Source organism: Mya arenaria, chromosome 13, assembly GCF_026914265.1.
Source record: "Mya arenaria isolate MELC-2E11 chromosome 13, ASM2691426v1".
Lineage (NCBI taxonomy): Eukaryota > Metazoa > Mollusca > Bivalvia > Myida > Myidae > Mya > Mya arenaria.
The window spans coordinates 5,838,015-5,856,368 of NC_069134.1; positions in this window are offsets into that span (position 1 = coordinate 5,838,015).

Sequence of the window (18,354 nt, forward strand, 5' to 3'; positions counted from 1 at the left end):
TTTTAATAAGTAGAAAATTAAAACATTTTAAGGACTTACACCCGAATAGCATATCACACGGGTGTTAATCTTCGTTTAACGTTGTTTTCGTTTGACTAAATACTAATTCTACAAAAACGGTTTTCTTGTCATCCAGCTGTCGTCAGCATTGGTGTGAAAACGTGGGCATATGCGCATTTAAAAGAGTATATTTTTTAAGTTCAACATAAAATGGAATAACCCTTCTATATGTTGTAAAATGTAAAACTGGATGCAGTTGTTTTTCGACCAGTGAGCGATCGAGTTTTATTCAACTTTCTGTGGGTAGACACGCTCACTCCCGGAGCTGTTATAATGATGTTTGATCAGACATTTCAATAACAAATGTATGTAGTCCTCGATAGCGCGGTTGGTAGCTTATCAGACCATTGCGTAGTATTTCGTGACACTCCAAACCTTGATACTTTCTTTCAGAACATCTACTTAAAAAAGATTGTAAAGTGTAACGCAACTTTGTCCGTCGCATCGTTCTTTATACACATGGATTAAGCGTTTTATAGAATGTAAACTGGCGAAGATGTGTATAATACTAAAATCTCATTGGTCCGTAAATTAGTGCATACTCTGATCTTTTAATGTGTATGAACACTATGAACAAAACCTCTAACAATGCGACTTTTATCAAATAAATTAATAATATATTTTAGCAGTACGTTATCGTCATTGCCATCAAAGCTAGGTTAAATTCACGGATAATGAATATAAACGGTTAACGTTTTGTACAATTGTGTAGTTATATGCCGTTGAGCCTTTAATCTTAAACTTATGCCAACGACAGCTTATAAGCATTATTGTTATTTGGTTTTGTCCACTGGGATGGCAGTGTGTTTCAAATTTTGTGTACATTTATTTCAGTAAGTAAGGATCAATTTGCTGTTATGACATTAATTTGATAATTCAACGGTATTGTACAGATGCATTATTTGATCGTGATGCGCATGCGCAACAGGTTACACCCTAGATATGTTGTTTGGCTAAACTGTTAGGCGCTGGCATCCATCGATATGTATACTATCTTTATTCGACGCAGATAAATCCCATGTTATGAACGTGTTAATGAACAGAATGCAATTTATTTGTGCATCGACTAACATTTTTGCGTTTGATAAGCGGGATTTAAATACCAGACTTACAGTCAAGGACAACACAAATGACCAATAATCACCTCCGGAAGTCCGACATATTGATTCATTGGATTAATATACTTCATTACTGCGCGCATTGCCCAGCCATAAACAACCGTTGTGCAACACTACAATCGCATTAAAAGAATGTTCCCAATAATCGCTTCACAGCGTTACGCTATGGGCGCGCTATGGGCGTAATGAAATAAAGCGAACGTTACGATATGATTTATAGTATGTGTTAACGCACATACAACTAATCGAAGGATAGTGTTGCTTGTCAACTATTTCTGTATTTGCTGTATCAAGTTCTGGAGCAAGCTAACAAAATGTGGACAACTCCATTGGCCTTACATCCTCCAATGTCATACTAAAAATAAGCAGGCATGTCTTTTCTAGAACTAGTTTGCCTTCTAGGTATGTATACTCTAAACCCACTTGGTTTTGGAGTATGATAACCTTTTTCCAGGACACAAGCTGTGTGTAGGATCAACATAATATACTAAAAACTATTGCATCATATATTTCCAGTATTTGTATGAAAAACTACAGAAACAAGTAAATTAGTTGAAAGTTTAAATATAAACCGACACAGGGTCAACGCCTTAGTGATTTTATGTTCTATGTCTTTGGCGTTTACCCAGTTCCATTAAACCGGATTTATGTTTAAAGATTTTGCTACTGAGCTTGTTTCTGTAGCTTTTCGCATAAATATTGTTTATCAAGGATGGCTAGGTACCGCCTTGGAACGGTCAGTAAAACGTTAATTCAACTAGATTGTTTGCACAACCTTACTCACAACCATCCCGAAATAATTAAAAACATTAATGGTAAACCTTATCAAGGTATGAATTAACTTGAGGAAACTTAATAATAAAACAAATAATAGTAAACTTATATGTAAATCTGAAGTGCTTCTATGATTAGGGATCCCGACTCTATCTGCAGACGGAGGAATACAATTCACCTAGTACCTAAAATGCAATCACTTTTCAAAGATATGAGGCAGTTTTTGTTTGAAACTAAAAAAATCCCACACAGTCTGCCTTACCTAGTAAAAGGTTTAACACTGTGTAATCATAGTGTTTCATAATGACGCCATATTCAACTTTATAATTGTTTTATTCATGCTCAAAAACCAGCGGGCAAGTACTCTTCAATGTATTGCCATTATATCCACGGATTAAATATGATCCCAGCAATTCATTGAGTCTATCTGCCCAACTAGCTGCTGGAAAGATTTTAATTTTACGAATTTTCTTTAAAACGTCACCATAAAATCATGATGAGCAATACTGTTAGCAGCATTGATTTAAGGCTTTAAAACTAACATTAGACATGCCTTTTATAATCGTCACAAAAGAAGCTCATATTTATTACCATAAATATACGAAACAGTATGTTTATTAACAGAATCTTACTTTTAAACCAATGGCGGTGATGACTATATATATACTGTTGCTTTTATATTCTCAGTGACGAAGCATATACACTCCATGATGCGCGCTTGTTTTAATGAGTATCATCAGGTAGCTGAGTCCTACCCCCTATTCATGCGAACTGAAATGCCTTTAATGTATTGTTTTCTCTCAAATCGACTTTTCCTCAGACCTGTTTGACGCGCAGACAGAGATTTAGGAATGCCGCCTTTCAGAAATAAGCAAAATCTACATTCCATTACCTCAGTATTTCAGCCGTAATTCTCCTGGGCTTTCAAACTGTTCGCTGTTTTATTCCTTTCTCGTCGTTGTTGTGAAGCGCTTCGCTGATTTATTGCCGATCTATTGAGGCTACTCACACAGCCCCGTGGCCTATCTTTATTACAAGGACACGTGATCGATCTTGGGAATCATATGACACTACGTTTTACGTTACATTCTAACTGTTAATGGTAACTATAAGATATGCCTCTTGCAATACCTTTTAGAAGCTGATAGGGCAGAAATTTGTCAGAAGATTACTAACACCATGAACATGGTTAAAAAAATCATCTATACAGGTAGTTTTTTAAAATATATTTACAATGCTTCAACCACGTTTTGTACTTGAAATCGTTGCATAAAATTCGTGACAATTTCCAATAATCACGGGAATTAATGTCTCAAATCGCTAGTAGTTAATACTGTTATCACAAAAGTAATCTAAATTAGTCCTTTAGAGTCCTTTGAAAAAGACCTATATTTATTTTTGTCATAAGGAAAAATCTAAAGCTCTTTATTAAGATAAATGTATGCTTCATATCACCTTTAGTTACATTCCTTAAAATTCATGACGTTAAAAACTTACTATGTACTTGCATGCAAATATTCAATAAAAACAAACAAAGAAACAAAACCACACACACACTACGATTGTCCAAGAAGATGATCTCAGTCGGACGTCTTCTCCATCTGATGGTTTTCTCATGGCTGCTGTGTAACAAGCCATCAATAGCTATTTACCAGCTTGAGTTCCGCAAATAATATTATCGCATGGTACTTCGATGTTATTGAGTTAAAATGCAATAACTGTCCATTAAGTATTTGAAGAAAGCTTTTCTCAGCTTTAAATTCCGACATAACTTATACACATTATACTGATTAATTGGTATAAAGATGTCCAAGAAAGAAACAGATGAATACACAACTTGCTCGTTTATGGTCATGTATAAATGTATATCTTTGTGAAATTTAATGTTAATTTTGTCCAGAAGCATGTTTTTGCTGATATTGCCAATAAACTGAAACTGTAGCTATATAAGAAGGCGTTAAATAATGACATCATAAAATACATTATGAATTTATTGACAAGTTATAAATAACCATAACGTTATTATTGGGTTTGCTCAGAAAGACAATGTATTGTTTTCTTACTTCTTATTCAATTATATGTATAGTAATAAGGCAGGCTGATACTGATTGGTCTTTTACGATGAGCTGCTGGAATTGAACTGAAATACCTTGTTCTAATTAAAACATTACATAATCTATAAAAATCCTAAAAGGGAAAAACTCATGCGATTTATTGAAAATACATCATTTAAAAAAACATAATGCAGATGTTTGATGTAGCAAAGTAAATACGAACAAACAATATATACTTCAAAAAAATCATATAACCTTTAATATGTTGAAAAGATTTCAGAACTTGCAAAATATGCGGTGTCCCCGTTTCCCTTGAGCCGACATGGATAAATAACGCGTTCCGTCATTCCTTAATTTTTGTACCTACTTCCGGCAGATCTACCGCCATCTGTCAAAAATGTTAAGTTAACAATATTGCAGTCTATCAGACAGTAAGGATCTACCAAAATAAAGGAGAAATATTTTCAAGGGGGTGGTTTATTGGTCCCATCCCGAATTTCAGCACATCGATGTTTATTTGTAGGACTCGGTGTATACGTTGTTTCTACGTTGTAACAATCTCCGTTCTTCCGGAAAGCCATGGAATGTGTACATTAAGCATGTAAAAGTCACTTGATGAATACAAATAAACAACATACGCTATTCTAGCCCAAGTATGACCGTTCCAAGGCGGTACCTAACAATCCTTGATACACACACCTAGTTTTGTATATATGCATTGTATTGTCTGTGGAGTTTTGTGCTGTAGTTCCATGCTACTTGTTTGAGATTGTTTGTTTTTGTGTTCTATTTCTTTGACGTTTACCCTGTGCCATTAAACGGGGTTTATGTTTAAACTTATGGCTACTGAGCTTGTTTCTGTAGTTTTTCATATAAATATCAAAGCAAAATATACATTCAGTAAGCAAGTCATGCTTTGCTCGAATTTCCCGAAGATTGGAGGATTTTGGCCGGTCCTTGGGAGTTCAAGCCAACAGGGGTTGATTTTTTATGCTGGGTCTGAAAGCAAATTTATAAAAGCTTCCTTATTTCTTAGATATTTTGTTCTTTATGTGATAACACACAATAGACAATTAAATTAAATTAATATTTAAATAAATGTCGTAATATTGCATTTTGAATTGCAATAAATCGGATCATTTTTAATGTATTTAAAGTTTGCTATTTTCAATGTTTTAATAGCAACTGGAGAAGACACTTAGATATTGTAGCGCACATTAGATTGATGAAGAAGGACATTAGTTAAAGCTGATATCAAACGCTATAAGGTATTGGAAAACGCATATAACATTTGCTGTGAATTGATCTCAAGTGTACTTCGATGCTATTTTAATACTAATTAAAGACCTCAACATTGAAAAACATGCACAGTTTTTCCAGGACATTGAGGATCATTTCATCGATTTAGTTTCCGTTAAACTGGATAACCCTTTTTTGACGGAGAACATGCTTTGCCTTGCCTCTCGGCAAAAAGTATTAATATTACTGACTGACGCAATTTGATCAAATAACTTTTAACAAGACTAATCAATCTAGAGTTATGGCCCTTGAATAGCCAAAATTTGACCAAAGTCACCGTGTTTGCTCTTTAACAAAATATTTCTTATCCAAATGGAACCTTTACCAAACTTGGTCACAGTGACTTTAAAAAGAGCCAACTTGCTATATTTATTCAGGCGTTATGGTCATTATTGGAGTTATAAATAAATGGCCAAGTTAACTTTGCCTCCTCTTACTTAAGCAGTTCGAATTCAATGCTTAGAAAACTTGGTTACCACGTTTATTGGCACAATATTTCGACGAATTTCGTATTAACATCATTTCATTATTTGCTTTTGAATTGTCAAAAAATGATCAAACTCATTGTCCGCTTTCTAACTCGAGCATTTTAATCCATTATTTTCTAAACATGTTCACAAACTTTATGGGCATTTTTTTAATTGATGCTTTTTGGTGGAAAATGGAGTTTTTATTACAAACAGAAAAGTATAGCTTAGTTCACTGCAGTGGAAAAAACAAGCTTTAAGAAGGTTTTTTATGGACAATAAATATTATATAATCTCCCGTCATTTAAAAAATATTAATATTCAACAATATAACTCTAAAATGTATCATTCTAAGCTTAACTTTGCTAGCTTTTGATTTTATGTTGAATGATATTATCTCATTCGATCATAAAATATAGTATATCACATATTGTCATATGTTTACTTTATATTAAAAAAGTATTCTAGTCTAAATTTCTGAAAATGTATTTACAATAGAAAAATGTTTTACAACCGTCCAATTACTCTTTCTTGATATTTTTTGTTTATATAAATGGCTAAAGCCAGTCTAAGATTATTACTAAACCCTGATTCTGTTGGAAAAAGTATTTCTTTTACAAGAAAAGTGATTCTTTTTTCTCAGACCATAAGCCAAAATAAAATTATTATTTTCAGACCCTAGCAATACAAACCTACTCCATGACAATATTTGGATCAAAAGTATACACTTTTTGTAACAAATGCTGTAGCACATGCTGTATTTTATGACAATCCCAAAGAGACAAGACAAAGACGCCGTGAATGTTTTTAAACATGACTAAAAGGAAGCATATTCAGTTCAACACCATAACAAGTTTGAGGAACCTGGATACAAGCATTCTTCAGTATTTGAACGAAATAGACTTTTCAGTTCAAAGTCACCATGACCTTGACTTTTGACCAACTGACGTCAACATAGTAATGGTGCTGGTAATATTTGAGGGACCTCTACAAAATTCGAGATCTCTAAGCGTAAGCGTCTTTTCAATTATAGAAAGGAATTCCTGGCTTACAAATACTAGTACAACGTCATTGACCTTTGACCAACTGACCTCAAATACAATAGGGTCATGACCAACCTACCTAAACAATTTGAGGTGCTTGGGCAATAACGTTTCTCAGATATTTATCGGAAACCGATGTTCAGCTTAAGGTCACGACTGACACTACCTTTGATCTACTGATCTCAAAATTAATATGGTTCATCTGCTGGTCATGACCAGTCATACTTCCAAGTTTGAGATTCAGATATTAAATGTAAACCGATTATCAACTAAAGGTAACCACAAGCTTGACCTTTGACCCACTGACCACAAAGTCAATTCATATCATGGTCGTGACCTACCTACCTAGAAAGGTTAGGATCCCTGAGCCTAAGTGTTCTTTAATTATGAGGTCATGTGACACAAGCTTATGATGAATAAGGGAATTTTATAATATTCCAGTTTATAAATTATATGATAATGAAAACTGCGCTGGTATTTATAAAACATCTTAAGTCATTCATTAATTTAAGTAGATTTACTAAAATCTTCATGATCAGATTGATAAACAAACATATTTGTTTTAAATAACATTATGAGTATTCAATCAAACTAAATAAAGTAGTTTAAATATGATTGAGTTATTATATCATATGGTGAACAAATTTCGTTTTATATAACAAAGAATTTGTTGTTAGTATTCTTTCAACTATTCTTGTTTGTAACCATTGAATATATGAGTCTCTTGTATATGGATTGTTACAAATTGCAAAATCAATGTCTCATAGCACAAAGTTCTTTTTTACATATGAATCTACTGCAGATTTATGTCCATTATAATGTTAAAAGTTTATTTGTTTGCCAACAATAAATTCTAAAGCACTCAGTTCATACATTTTTTAGCGTTGAAATGATGTAACCCATTATTACATTTTAGCACAATTTAACATATAAACCATACCAAATTAGTCATTATACATATTGCTGCAACATTTTTCATATTTATACAACCTCAAGTCTTTCATAAATACTATACTTTTAATTTTAAGTAATCCATCCCATACTAACTCAGAGAATTATTCATTGAGATGCTTTATAAAACAATTGATGGGTTGAGTAAATTAAAAAAATAGGTGTGTAAAAAAGGGTTTAAACAATTGACTTTACAATAGTAAGTGTGCCGCCCATAGGTGTCAATTTTCTTCTTTTCCAATATCGAATGGCTATTTTTTACTTTTAATAGCTTCTGATCAAAGTTTAGTTCATACATTATATTAGGATCTACATCAAAATGTCCACCAAGAAGTTTAAATCTGGTATAACCCCATTACAATATGAATTTTGATTTAATCGATCTGGCAAAACATATTTCAGTGTTCCAATCCAAACTATAACTTCGTCTTTTTAAAATTTACTTTTAGACCTGACAGTTGTGAAAACCTATACCACTCCTCTATGACATGTTTCACTGTGCTCTCTGTACCATCTTATAATAAAGGTGTATCATATATATAAAGTCTGCATATTGTGAAATCTAGTTATTTTCCCCATTTTCACATTTTTAACAGAAAGGATTTCTGCACATAAAATAAATTAATTTGGATATTTTTTGCTACTGAGCTTGTTTTTGTAGTTTTTCACATAAGTATTGGAGAATTTTGATCTCCATGTCTACAACTGCTATCTGTCTTAAAACATCTGAAAAATATCCATTTAATTGAACAGCGACTTCAGTATTATATAGAAACATTCTATCCCAGTTTTTAAACACATCATCAAACTAAAAACGATGTTGTTTTTTTCTCCATAAATTTAAACGATATATAATCAAACGCCGTTTTAAAGTCAATCGTCAATAGAGTAAAGGAATAAGCAGATCATCACACATTTTCATTACATTATACAATACTCTTGTGTGTTCCCTTATATTCCGACCTTAAACAAAACCCGTTTGATCTTTAGAAACTAAAACACCTTAATATACAGTTTCCAATCTATTCGCTATGCTGCCTAAAGCTATCTTGTAAATGACGTTAATATATCTGCAATCTTTCAAGAACTGTATAGGTTTATTTCCTTTGATATACACACACTCGTACCTAACTTAATATTTCTCGAAAATGACTCACACTTAAAATGGTTTATTGCTCTAACAAAATTGCAGATACTGTTCCGAATATTTTGTAAATCTTTACTGTAAAACCACTACATCCCGCCGTTTCATTTTTAATATGTCTTAGAGTACATGATAGTTCATCATATGTCAAATGGCCCTCTAAGGAACTTATCTGTTGCTTGTTTAATACATTATAAACACAATTATCTAGTTCTTCTCGCTGATCAGAATCAACAGATTCCCTTTTGACTGTAAAGATTTTCATAAAATTGATAAGACTTCTTCAAAATAGTATCCTGTACATAAATATAAGAGAACCATCACCGCTTTCATTAATGGCAAAGGTTAATCGGGGCAATAGTTCTTTTCTAAATTGCAAATATAAGGTAGCCTTATTTTCCCCCATTTTCTATCCAGTCTGCACTAAATCTAATTATAAAGCCTCTAAGCTTATTGCTTTTTAACTCATTTAATTCAGTCTCTAAAGAGTCTCTAAGACTAATAACTTTTTTTTTATCTTCCTTCATATAATGATATTAGTTTGTAGTTTTCAAATATCACTTAGCAATATTTATCCTTGTTTATATCTCTTTTTAGACACATAACTAGCACATGATAGAATGTTACCTCTGATTTCCATAAACGTATTTTCTAAAACATTTCATCATGAATTACAAACTGTATTTCTGATCTATCAATTTTTATTACAAACATTACTATCATATTCAGGAACACACTAATGTAAAATAACATCAACAATCTTTCTTTCTATGCATTCTAAATATTCCATATTAAATAAAAGTGATGTGTTCAAGTTCCAAAGGCCTTTCTCATGCTTGGTAAGACTATTCCTAAGCAAACAATGAATGGTCTGATTAGTAACAATCATCTATTTCACATATCCTCACAAGGTTTATCATATTATTTGGTATCACAGATAGGTCAAAACTTCGCTGCAGGATTGGGTTAAAATCTTCATATTCTGCAAGTGTAAGTTTTGTCTCTTCGTGCAATTCTTTATATGGATCTAAGTTTATAACATAAATCAAATTTAACAACATTTTCTTAGCTTTAACAGTATGATTCATTTCTTTCTAAATTATTATATTCTACTTTTGGTTCTAAGACTACGTCATAATGCCCACAAATCACATACATATCTATATTACTAAGTGTGTCTATGTTTTCGAAAATCATAGTCAAAACTCCGGATTATCCATGTCTGTTGCATAGATATTTACTAAGATACATCATTGTGCAATAATTCCAGCATAGGAACATTTCCATGAATATATTTCAATACCTTTTATCACTTTAACATTCAAATTGTATCTGAATAAAATAGCAACTCCCTGGCATTTGTTTTTCCATGATATTTTTTTTTCCAAGAACTACTTTTATTATCAATTGTAGTTCATTACCTCTGATGAATTATCTCCCCTTTTAAGCTTCAAAATAATAAAAAGGGTTGTAAACATTTAAGTACATAATTTTATCGTAAAATAAACAGTACATGCCATTTATTATGGAAAGTGTAATACTTTTTTTTAAAATGAACTCTTGCGCTCCAACAATTGCTTTTGTTTGGACATAGTTTAAATATTTACAACAGAACCAAAATCTTTGAGCTTTTATCATCGTTTTAATGATTTTTCGATCCGTCTGACTTTGTTATACACTTCCCGGAAAATTCACACAAGGTGTACAGTAACATTTTTCAGTTTCCTATCGTACCCTTATTTTTCGATGCTTTTTCTGTTTGGATTGATTTTCAGTGGGGGTTTTGCGTGATAACGACTCATACATGTACCCAGACCAAATAACAATGTCAGTTGTTTCTCTTGAACAGTAGAGACACGTGAAGGGCAGTGAAACTGGAAACAAAATAAATACACATTCACAAACATATCCCACTACATCATCTGCACATGTTATGTCAACAATGAAGCATGGTCTCAAAACAGGAATTCGCCTTCTGAGACCCCAGCATGCAAAGACTGTGGTTATGAAATCGTACCAAACAAACTTCAACACTCTTGAAAATCTTTCAATCCAGACATGTCCTGTTTTTTACCTCTATGGTAGCCCCACTCAAAGTATGATATTAAATTGTGTCCCATGCCGTCGCAAATGTATTCATGTGGTGTTAAAATGTTTTTGTTCGTATAAGAGAGTTGTTTGCTTCATCTAAATAAAAATAGATACTTACTTATTTTAATATTGGGAAACAATATTTAAAATAAAATAGGAATCAATGATAAAGCAATACAATTGTTCGAATAATTTTTCAAGAGCCAGGTGCTCCTCCGGTTTGATATATATTTTATGGGTATTCACTTTAGGCAAAAAATAGATACATATATCATTGTATCACCAAAAAAAAGAATAAATAAAATAAAAATTGTATGATTTCAGATGATATTTTTTCACTCGTGATCATAGAAAATTATAGAAATAAAATATTACCTTACAAAGAAATCAACGGATATTCTCTAAACCCCAACCAAGAACGATACACAGCTAGAATTAAGTAAATTTAACCTGGAGTTACGACCCTTGAATTGTCAAATTATTATCATGTTTACTATTTTTTCTCTTAAAATTTTAACCATTCCTTTTCCAACTTTTATCTCATAGGGTGACAATCGTAATGGACATAATATCTCGATCGAGTTTAGATAGTATTATTTATTACAAAAGTGTGGCCCATAAAATGCTGGAATATCCTTTGCCCGCTCTCGAACTTGAGAATTTCATTTTCCTTCCTTACTAAATGTGGTCATATTGTTTAGAAAAATAACACCTCAACTGTTTATACACAATCTTATCGCACCATTCATTCAGCTATTACAGCCTTTTAATTTTCAAAATGTCTCCAAAGTCACTGTATGATTCCTTTAACTAGGTTATTTTTACCACAAATTAGGTTGCAACATTTGCTTCGGGGTAATCGGTGTTGAATTTCTAGATTTGACCATTTCTAGATAATGTATTATACATAATATGTTTGCAGTAACTAAGTTCGATAGTGAAATTCCCTACTCCAGTTGCATCAGGCAAACACCAGGGGGTATCAGGGGGATATCAATTCTCCAATTCGCATGTTAACCTTTAAACACTGTTCTGAAAACTGCACATAATGTGATTTGATGATAATAGTTAAAGTGTTATATTCCTCATTTGAGCATTCGTTAGCTCCTAATGAAGCCCGTTACTGCAGAATGCGGAAAATAAACTGGTATTACGAGAAACTGGGTCAGAGTTCTTGCCTTCTAATTAATGCACTTTGTGTTTCCACGGATACTTGTTAAGATGAAACCTTATGGAAAACCAGAGAGTGGTTGATTCCTCTTGTCAAAGCCAGGGTCAGATTACTGACTGTTCATGTATTTAAAGCACAGCTTGTTTTAAGTTCATTATAATAAGGCATGGATATCGAAAGGGTAACATTTTATTCCATCATTTAAATTCTTAAAGCTGTAGAAAAATATGACAATTTGCCTACAGTTATTAATTGGTGTTTCCCTGTGATAGGTGTAAATGATGGTAAAGTTTGGAGCTAAAAACTGATGCAGCTGTTTTAAGGCATTCCAGTACTCATCAATGATGTTAGGTTGGGAGTTGAAAACTGATGCAGCTGTTACAAGGCATTCCAGTACTCCTCAATGGTGGTATATTTGGGAGATGAAAACTGACGCAGCTGTTTTACGGCATTCCAGTACTCATCAATGATGGTAAAATTGGGAGTTGAAAACTGATGCAGCTGTTTTACGGCATTCCAGTACTCATCAATGATGGTATAGTTGGGAGATGAAAACTGACGCAGCTGTTATACGGCATTCCAGTACTCCTCAATGATGGTAAATTTTGGAGTTAAAAACTGATGCAGCTGTTATATGGCATGCCAGTACTCATCAATGATGGTATAGTTGGAAGATGAAAACTGACGCAGCTGTTATATGGCATTCCAGTACTCTTCAATGATGGTATAGTTGGGATTTGAAAACTGACGCAGCTGTTATACGGCATTCCAGTACTCATCAATGATGGTAAAGTTGGGAGTTGAAAACTGATGCAGCTGTTATACGGCATTCCAGTACTCATCAATGATGGTAAAGTTGGGAGTTGAAAACTGATGCAGTTGTTTTACGGCATTCCATTACTCATCAATGATGGTATAGTTGGGAGTTGAAAACTGATGCAGCTGTTATACGGCATTCCTGTACTCATCAATTGATGGTATAGTTGGGATTTGAAAACTGACGCAGCTGTTTTAAGGCATTCCAGTACTCATCAATTGATGGTATAGTTGGGAGTTGAAAACTGATGCAGCTTTTATAAGGCATTTTAGTACTCATCAATGATGGTAAAGTTGGGAGTTGAAAACTGACGCAGCTGTTATACGGCATTCCAGTACTCATCAATGATGGTAAATTTTGGAGTTGAAAACTGATGCAGCTGTTATATGGCATGCCAGTACTCATCAATGATGGTAAAGTTGGGATATGAAAACTGACGCAGCTGTTATATGGCATTCCAGTACTCCTCAATGATGGTATAGTTGGGAGTTGAAAACTGATGCAGCTGTTATACGGCATTCCAGTACTCATCAATTGATGGTATAGTTGGGAGTTGAAAACTGATGCAGCTGTTATACGGCATTCCAGTACTCATCAATGATGGTATAGTTGGGAGTTGAAAACTGATGCAGCTGTTATACGGCATTCCAGTACTCATCAATTGATGGTATAGTTGGGAGATGAAAACTGATGCAGCTGTTATAAGGCATTCCAGTACTCATCAATGATGGTAAAGTTGGGAGATGAAAACTGATGCAGATGTTTTACGGCATTCCAGTACTCATCAATGATGGTATAGTTGGGAGATGAAAACTGATGCAGCTGTTATACGGCATTCCAGTACTCATCAATGATGGTATAGTTGGGAGTTGAAAACTGATGCAGCTTTTATAAGGCATTCCAGTACTCATCAATGATGGTAAAGTTGGGAGATGAAAACTGATGCAGCTGCTATACGGCATTCCAGTACTCATCAATGATGGTATAGTTGGGAGATGAAAACTGATGCAGCTGTTTTACGGCATTCCAGTACTCATCAATGATGGTAAAGTTGGAAGATGAAAACTGATGCAGCTGTTATACGGCATTCCAGTACTCATCATTGATGGTATAGTTGGGAGTTGAAAACTGATGCAGCTGTTATACGGCATTCCTGTACTCATTAATTGATGGTATAGTTGGGAAATGAAAACTGATGCAGCTGTTATAAGGCATTCCAGTATTCATCAATGATGGTATAGTTCGGATTTGAAAACTGATGCAGCTGTTATACGGCATTCCAGTACTCATCAATTGATGGTATAGTTGGGAGTTGAAAACTGATGCAGCTTTTATAAGGCATTCCAGTACTCATCAATGATGGTAAAGTTGGGATTTGAAAACTGACGCAGCTGTTATACGGCATTCCAGTACTCATCAATGATGGTAAAGTTGGGAGATGAAAACTGATGCAGCTGTTATACGGCATTCCAGTACTCATCAATGATGGTATAGTTGGGAGTTGAAAACTGATGCAGCTGTTATAAGGCATTCCAGTATTCATCAATGATGGTAAAGTTGGGATTTGAAAACTGAATCAGCTGTTATACGGCATTCCAGTACTCATCAATTGATGGTATAGTTGGGAGTTGAAAACTGATGCAGCTTTTATAAGGCATTTTAGTACTCATCAATGATGGTAAAGTTGGGAGATGAAAACTGATGCAGCTGTTATAAGGCATACCAGTACTCATCAATGATGGTATAGTTGGGAGTTGAAAACTGACGCAGCTGTTATACGGCATTCCAGTACTCATCAATGATGGTAAAGTTGGGAAATGAAAACTGACGCAGCTGTTATATGGCATTCCAGTACTCCTCAATGATGGTATAGTTGGGAGTTGAAAACTGATGCAGATTTTATAAGGCATTCCAGTACTCATCATTGATGGTATAGTTGGGAGTTGAAAACTGATGCAGCTGTTATACGGCATTCCAGTACTCATCAATGATGGTAAAGTTGGGAGATGAAAACTGATGCAGCTGTTATACGGCATTCCAGTACTCATCAATGATGGTATATTTGGGAGATGAAAACTGACGCAGCTGTTTTACGGCATTCCAGTACTCATCAATGATGGTAAAATTGGGAGTTGAAAACTGATGCAGCTGTTTTACGGCATTCCAGTACTCATCAATGATGGTATAGTTGGGAGATGAAAACTGACGCAGCTGTTATACGGCATTCCAGTACTCCTCAATGATGGTAAATTTTGGAGTTGAAAACTGATGCAGCTGTTATATGGCATGCCAGTACTCATCAATGATGGTATAGTTGGAAGATGAAAACTGACGCAGCTGTTATATGGCATTCCAGTACTCTTTAATGATGGTATAGTTGGGATTTGAAAACTGACGCAGCTGTTATACGGCATTCCAGTACTCATCAATGATGGTAAAGTTGGGAGTTGAAAACTGATGCAGCTGTTATACGGCATTCCAGTACTCATCAATGATGGTAAAGTTGGGAGTTGAAAACTGATGCAGTTGTTTTACGGCATTCCATTACTCATCAATGATGGTATAGTTGGGAGTTGAAAACTGATGCAGCTGTTATACGGCATTCCTGTACTCATCAATTGATGGTATAGTTGGGATTTGAAAACTGACGCAGCTGTTTTAAGGCATTCCAGTACTCATCAATTGATGGTATAGTTGGGAGTTGAAAACTGATGCAGCTTTTATAAGGCATTTTAGTACTCATCAATGATGGTAAAGTTGGGAGTTGAAAACTGACGCAGCTGTTATACGGCATTCCAGTACTCATCAATGATGGTAAATTTTGGAGTTGAAAACTGATGCAGCTGTTATATGGCATGCCAGTACTCATCAATGATGGTAAAGTTGGGATATGAAAACTGACGCAGCTGTTATATGGCATTCCAGTACTCCTCAATGATGGTATAGTTGGGAGTTGAAAACTGATGCAGCTGTTATACGGCATTCCAGTACTCATCAATTGATGGTATAGTTGGGAGTTGAAAACTGATGCAGCTGTTATACGGCATTCCAGTACTCATCAATGATGGTATAGTTGGGAGTTGAAAACTGATGCAGCTGTTATACGGCATTCCAGTACTCATCAATTGATGGTATAGTTGGGAGATGAAAACTGATGCAGCTGTTATAAGGCATTCCAGTACTCATCAATGATGGTAAAGTTGGGAGATGAAAACTGATGCAGATGTTTTACGGCATTCCAGTACTCATCAATGATGGTATAGTTGGGAGATGAAAACTGATGCAGCTGTTATACGGCATTCCAGTACTCATCAATGATGGTATAGTTGGGAGTTGAAAACTGATGCAGCTTTTATAAGGCATTCCAGTACTCATCAATGATGGTAAAGTTGGGAGATGAAAACTGATGCAGCTGCTATACGGCATTCCAGTACTCATCAATGATGGTATAGTTGGGAGTTGAAAACTGATGCAGCTGTTTTACGGCATTCCAGTACTCATCAATGATGGTAAAGTTGGAAGATGAAAACTGATGCAGCTGTTATACGGCATTCCAGTACTCATCATTGATGGTATAGTTGGGAGTTGAAAACTGATGCAGCTGTTATACGGCATTCCTGTACTCATTAATTGATGGTATAGTTGGGAAATGAAAACTGATGCAGCTGTTATAAGGCATTCCAGTATTCATCAATGATGGTATAGTTCGGATTTGAAAACTGATGCAGCTGTTATACGGCATTCCAGTACTCATCAATTGATGGTATAGTTGGGAGTTGAAAACTGATGCAGCTTTTATAAGGCATTCCAGTACTCATCAATGATGGTAAAGTTGGGATTTGAAAACTGACGCAGCTGTTATACGGCATTCCAGTACTCATCAATGATGGTAAAGTTGGGAGATGAAAACTGATGCAGATGTTATACGGCATTCCAGTACTCATCAATGATGGTATAGTTGGGAGTTGAAAACTGATGCAGCTGTTATAAGGCATTCCAGTATTCATCAATGATGGTATAGTTGGGATTTGAAAACTGACGCAGCTGTTATACGGCATTCCAGTACTCATCAATTGATGGTATAGTTGGGAGTTGAAAACTGATGCAGCTTTTATAAGGCATTTTAGTACTCATCAATGATGGTAAAGTTGGGAGATGAAAACTGATGCAGCTGTTATAAGGCATACCAGTACTCATCAATGATGGTAAAGTTGGGAGTTGAAAACTGACGCAGCTGTTATACGGCATTCCAGTACTCATCAATTGATGGTATAGTTGGGAGTTGAAAACTGATGCAGCTTTTATAAGGCATTCCAGTACTCATCAATGATGGTAAAGTTGGGAAATGAAAACTGACGCAGCTGTTATATGGCATTCCAGTACTCCTCAATGATGGTATAGTTGGGAGTTGAAAACTGATGCAGCTTTTATAAGGCATTCCAGTACTCATCATTGATGGTATAGTTGGGAGTTGAAAACTGATGCAGCTGTTATACGGCATTCCAGTACTCATCAATGATGGTAAAGTTGGGAGATGAAAACTGATGCAGCTGTTATACGGCATTCCAGTACTCATCAATGATGGTATAGTTGGGAGATGAAAACTGATGCAGCTGTTATAAGGCATTCCAGTACTCATCATTGATGGTATAGTTGGGAGTTGAAAACTGATGCAGCTGTTATACGGCATTCCTGTACTCATCAATTGATGGTATAGTTGGGAGATGAAAACTGATGCAGCTTTTATAAGGCATTCCAGTACTCATCAATGATGGTAAAGTTGGGAGATGAAAACTGATGCAGCTGCTATACGGCATTCCAGTACTCATCAATGATGGTATAGTTGGGAGTTGAAAACTGATGCAGCTGTTTTACGGCATTCCAGTACTCATCAATGAAGGTATAGTTGGGAGTTGAAAACTGATGCAGCTGTTATACGGCATACCAGTACTCATCAATGAAGGTGAAGTTGGGAGTTGAAAACTGATGCAGCTTTTATAAGGCATTCCAGTACTCATCAATGATGGTAAAGTTGGGAGATGAAAACTGATGCAGCTGCTATACGGCATTCCAGTACTCATCAATGATGGTATAGTTGGGAGTTGAAAACTGATGCAGCTGTTTTACGGCATTCCAGTACTCATCAATGAAGGTATAGTTGGGAGTTGAAAACTGATGCAGCTGTTATACGGCATACCAGTACTCATCAATGAAGGTATAGTTGGGAGTTGAAAACTGATGCAGCTGTTATACGGCATACCAGTACTCATCAATGAAGGTGAAGTTGGGAGATGAAAACTGATGCAGCTTTTATAAGGCATTCCAGTACTCATCAATGAAGGTATAGTTGGGAGTTGAAAACTGG